Source organism: Belonocnema kinseyi, chromosome 6 (genome assembly GCF_010883055.1).
Source record: "Belonocnema kinseyi isolate 2016_QV_RU_SX_M_011 chromosome 6, B_treatae_v1, whole genome shotgun sequence".
Classification (NCBI taxonomy): domain Eukaryota; kingdom Metazoa; phylum Arthropoda; class Insecta; order Hymenoptera; family Cynipidae; genus Belonocnema; species Belonocnema kinseyi.
The window spans coordinates 65,451,856-65,457,876 of record NC_046662.1 but is presented as its reverse complement, the minus strand read 5'-3'; positions in this window follow the sequence as shown (position 1 = coordinate 65,457,876).

Genomic DNA, 6,021 nt, shown 5'->3' with positions numbered 1-6,021 from the left:
TTTTCTGTTATTTGCCGTAAGCTAAATATTTGATCCGTACATGACCTTCCTGGCATAAACCCACTTTGGACTTCCCAAATCTTTGTTTCTGTTATTTTCAATTTTCGAAAAAGAACATTTTCGAAATAAGAAATTGCCGAAATGAAAAAATTTCCAAAATATAAAAATCCCGTATTCAAAAATTTCAGAACAGTTTATAATATTACCGAATTTTAAAATCCCCGTATAATAAAATTCCCGGCCGAAAATTGTCTAATTATAAAATATCTGACACTAAAAAATTACCGAATTTAAACATTTTCTTTACTTCTTAATAAATATTATTTGTTTATTAATAATGCAGCAATAAAGTATTCAGTCAATAATTTAACAAAATTATTATTAAAAAATTATCTTTGAATTAAATATTTGATCCTAGTATTTTCAATAAATATTATTTATTAAATAACGATTAAAAAATTTTTTAATTCGGGAATTTTCTGGTGTCAGAAATTTTTAATTCTACAAGTTTCGGTCGAGAATATTATTATTCCGCAATCTTCAAAATCAGTAATACACATTAAGAACTGTTGCAAGTTTTACTATACGGTTATGTTACAAACAGTTTACGAATTATATTATTCGGAAATTTTCTATTTGAAAATTTTCTTTTTCGGGATTTTCACAGTGTCGAGAATTTCAATTTTTCGGCATTCTTCGATTATTATTTGAATTTAAATTAACAATAATTGCAAATAATATATTTCTGGATTAAAAATTTTGTTTGAAAATTTGCACAATATTTTTTTTCCAAATTTCAAAAACCGTTCAAAGAAATTAAATAGTTATTTGAAAAAAAAAAGAAACTTCGAGGTGTAGGAAATTTAGTTTTTGTTAAAAATTGATATTTTGTTCTTAAAAATTCAACTATTTTTCTCAAAATTCACATTTTTAGTTTAAAAATTACCCATTTTTGTAAAAATGTTATTTGTTTTAATAATAAAAATACAACTGTTTGGTTGAAAATTAAACGTCTTTCTTTCAGGATTCAACTATTTGGTCAAAAATTCATCTTTTCCAGTTGAATTTAACTGTTTTTTATTTCAAATTTATTTTCAAATTTATTTCAAATTTATTTATTATTATTTATTCAATATTTAATTTTTGAAATACCTAGAATTGGTTATTCGTTGATAATTAATATTCTTTTGTTAAATTTTGAACTACTCGATCAAAGGATATCTATTTTGTTAAAACCCATTTTCTTATGAAGATTTGTAATTTTAGTTAATAATTCATCTTTTTGGTTGAAAGTTGAACAATTTGTTGGATAATCTATCTATTTTCATGGGAAATTTTTATAATTGTTTAAGAGTTAAAACAACTTTATTAAAAAAGAATTTTTTGGTTGAAAGGTCAAAAATTTGAGTAAACTTTTATTTCTTTCTCGGCTGAAAAATTTTTGTTAAAAATCGTCCTTTGAGTTGGAAAATTCTTCATTTTAGTTTCAGATTCATCCCTTAGTTTAAAAATTTGTTTATTTTCTTAAGAATTTGTAAACTTCTATTTCTTTCTCGATTAAAAAATCCTTAGTTGTTAAAAATCGTCGTTTTAGTTAAAAAATGATTCGTTTTAGTTTCAGATTCATATCTGTGCTTGAAAAACTGTTTATGTAATTTTTTAAATGGGCAAACTCTTATTTCTTTGCGGACTAAAATATCTTTATTTGTTAAAAATCGTCTTTTGAGTTCAAAAATTCTTCATTTTAGTCATTTTTTTGTTGGAAAAACATCTTTTTTTGGTTGAAATTTAACTGTTATTTGAAAATTTATCCTTTTTGCTTTATAACTGATCTTTATTTTGTTGAAAATTCAACTTTCTTCTAGAAATCCAATTAATTAGGTGAAAATGCAAAAGTTTGTTGTTCAAATTTAATTTATATCTGAAGCTTGGAAATATCGTCATTTTTATGGTAATTTAACTATTTTATTACACAGTTATTTTTTCTCAATCGTCTTAACGGTAAAAAAGTCATCTTTCTTTTTTTAAATAAACTAATTTGAAATCAACATAAAGAAAGTCAAGTTACGTAACAGAATTGCACAAATAGCCTTAAAAGACCACTATGTTTCCACAAAATCAGTTTAAAACACATTAACTCAAAAAAATCAATTTGTGTAACCGAATTTTTAAATTTGATTTAGAAATTTTTAAAATCTGTTTATAGATACTTCCGTGTACAAAATTTTACAATATTAAAATACTAGTTTGAATATTATTGGAGAGTGGAAATGGAAAATTGTTCAGGGAAAAATCGGAGAAAGTCAGGTAATTTTGTAAACGAAGTTTTCCGGCCACCCTCTTTAATTAAAAAAATTATGGTTCTAATAAAGAAAAGGTTGAGAAAATCTTGCTTGATAAAAGAATAAATTTCCAATTTCTAATCTGGACAGGAGAGTTTTTGCATTTGATTAAAGCGAAATGATTGTGTGGGTAGGTTATTACTAATTAGGTGGAGAAAAGAGTTTCATTAAGCCTTGCCTTGGGCTGGTGTTACAAGGCAAAATTTGTCCCCGAACGTGTCAAGAAATTAGCGACCAGAGGGTGCTAAATTTTCATACAAATTAAATGCGATTTCGCAAAGGAAGGGCGCTGAATTTATGTTAATGAGCCTCTAGTACGTACGACCAAGTTTACTTACTGCAAAGTCCAAGAAAAGTTTACATCTCGGCTCCTACTTCATTACAAAGAGAATTCTAATACGAAATATATATTTACTGCTAGAAATTTACACATATTTTCTAATTACCATCATTTAAATATAAAATGTCAATTCAGAATATTATAAAACATGGCCCTTTTCAAAAAAAAAAATACTTTTAGATGTAGTATAGCGTTTCTAACATTTTTTTAAATTTGCAACACTCATCCAAGGAATTTCCTAAGTGACTTTGTGAAGCTCTTCGTCTGGGGTGCTTGCTAGAGAGATTGATCAGCGACTTGAGTCGGAGCAGTGTTGCAGAACGAATGTGTTTCTCAAATAAACGACACGGTAATACTGTAGATAAACCAAAAAATGTCATTGAATTTCATTTAATTCCTCTGAATTCTTTGAAATTCCCTTGAAATCCACTGAATTCGTCTTGAATTCTTATGGATTTTATCAGATTTTTATTCACTAATTCTATACACTCCCATTTATCTAAATCTCTGAATGGAATATGTTTGATCTTTTTTTAATTCATTTGATTTCAATAGAAATTCTCTCTGAATATTGATTTAATTATCCTGAGTTCTTTTAAATTCTTTTGAATTCTCTGAACTTTTTTAATCAGCCCTGAATTTTTTAAATCACATGAATTCTTCTAAATTATTTCTGAATATAGGGAATTCACTTGATTATTTAACACTGACATTTTTTTCTTCAACTTGAATTCTTGTAAAACTCAATTTTATTCAATTGAAAGGATAAAAAAAACGTTTATTTTTCCTTCAAATTTACCCGGAAGTCTTTTGACCTTACATTATGAATTATTAGGCATTTCATCAAATTCTGATGAATTCCCTTAAATTTTTTCGACTCCTTCCAAATTTAATGAATTCAACCAATTTTTTAAAAATATTTTTTAGTTGTTTTAACTTCGCTTGAATTTTTATGAATTCCATCGAATCCTTCTCATTTTCCCTAAATGTCTCCTATTCACGTTCATTATACTCAATTCTATGGCAATTTCTTTTATTAAAAAAATATCGTTGAATTATTTTCTTTAAATTCTTATGACTTTCATTAAAGTCTCTCAAAATCCTATGAATTCTTTTAAATACACTCTATTTGTAGCGATTTCAGTAGACTATTTGATTTTTTTAACTCTTGCTGAAATCTTTTGAAATCACAACGATTTTTCTAAATTCTCTCAATTCTACTGTATAAATAAATATAAACAAATATATTCATCCTGATGGCATTTAAAGTCATCTTGAATTCTTAGGCATTTAGTCTAATTCTTTCGAATTTCCTTGAATTTTTCTCAATTCATTCCAATTTTACAGTAATCAGCGAAATAATTTAAACCTTCTGAATTTGTTCGACTCATTTGAATTAATGTTGAATTTACTATGATTTGTTATTAATGCACACTGAAGTATTTCAAACATACATTTTGAATTTCCTTCAATTTTTCTGAATTCATACCAATTTTGCTGGAATCAGTGGAAAATTCGGGATTTTGTAATTTTTTCCAACTGATTGGAATTCATTTTAAATTTACTCAGAATTATAATTAATATATCCTGAATACTTTAAAATTGCTTTTAAAACTTTGAATTGTCTTAGTTTTTTAACTCTCGCTAAAATCTTTTCAATTAAAATGAATTCTTCTATAACTCACATCTATTCAATTCAAAGGATTACATTTTTTAAATCACCCTAAAGTCTTTTAAAATTATGTTTTGAATTCTTAGGCATTTCATCAAATTCTTTTGAAATTTTTAGAAATTTAGCTTCAATTTTTACGAATTCCATGGACGTTTCCTTACTCTTTCTTTCGATTTGTTAGGAATTTCATTCAAGTCTCTTGAATCCTTATAAATTCTTGTACATTTACTCCAATTATACTAAACTCAGTAGAATATTTTAATTTTTGTAACTCTTACTGAAATATTAAAAAAACACTTGAATTCTCCTAAATTCTCTAAAAGCTACTCAACTAATTTTTACTCACCCTTCATTCTTTTCAGTTTCCTTACATTTTTTCTTAATTCACTCGAGTTTTACTCAATTTGAAGTTTGATTTTTTTCAATTCTATTCTTTGGAATTATATTTTATATATTTTTTAAATTAATTTGAGTTCATTTGTAATTGTCCATAAAACCTCATTAATGTATTCTGTATTTTCATTAATTCATACTGTATTCCTTGGAATTATTTTCAATTCTTTTAAATCTCTACATTTTTTAACTCTCACTGTAATCTTTTGATTTCACTTTAATTCTTTCAAATTCACTTAATTTCACTGAATTCAATTCAATTTGTAGGCATTTATTCAAATTCTTTTAAACTCCCTTGAATTTTTCTCACCTCATTCAAAACTTAAAGAATTTAATGCATTTAAAAAATATTTTTGCATTGGTTTCAATTCACTTGATTTTTTGTAATACACCATTTTTTTGAAATTCACTATTGCTTTATATAAATTCCATCGAATTCTTCTCATTTCCTTTAAGTTTTTCTAAATTCATTCGAGTGTTACCTAATTCATTTTTTTCAACTCACTTAAATTCTTTGAATTCGCATAAATTCTATGCGCTCCTATTTTACTGAATTCGAGGGAAATTTTTTTATTTTTACCATTGTAATCCGCAATTTTTCAAAATTCTTATAGATTTAAACAAAGTTTACAAATTCCCATGAATCCTTCCAAGTTGATTCCAACTTTAATGAAGTCAATGGAATATTTTAGAATATTTGAATTTCTCAACTGATTTGAATTTATTTGGAATTCACCTTGAATTTTTATTAATTTATCATGACTTCTGTTTAAAAAAAAAATTCTTTGTAATTACCTTCAGTTTTTCAATACCACTGAAATGTTTCGAATTCTCTTGAATTCTTTTGAATTCAGTCAATTCTACTCAATTCAATGAATTAAAAAAATAATTTAGTAAGCCACAACATAGCATAGTTCTCGAAAGAACGTAGTCATAAAATTATGTTAAAAAGTGACATATGATTTTATTTTTTTATTTCTTCCACAATATGTAAGAAAAAATAAATAATTAATTAAATTATTTATTATTTATAATTATTTATTAAGGGGATCACCCTCGCGTCTTTTAAACTCACCGTCACATCCCCAGCGGACCGCGTGAATCCAACGCCAGGTTGCATAGCTTTTAATTCTTAATATTTTAATACATGAATAAATAAAGAAATATAAACGTGTCAAAGAATGAAAAAGATATTGAGTTCTATCTGAAATAATAAATAAATGATAAATAATTGAAGAGAATTTGAAAAAAATTATTAAAATATCGAAGAATAT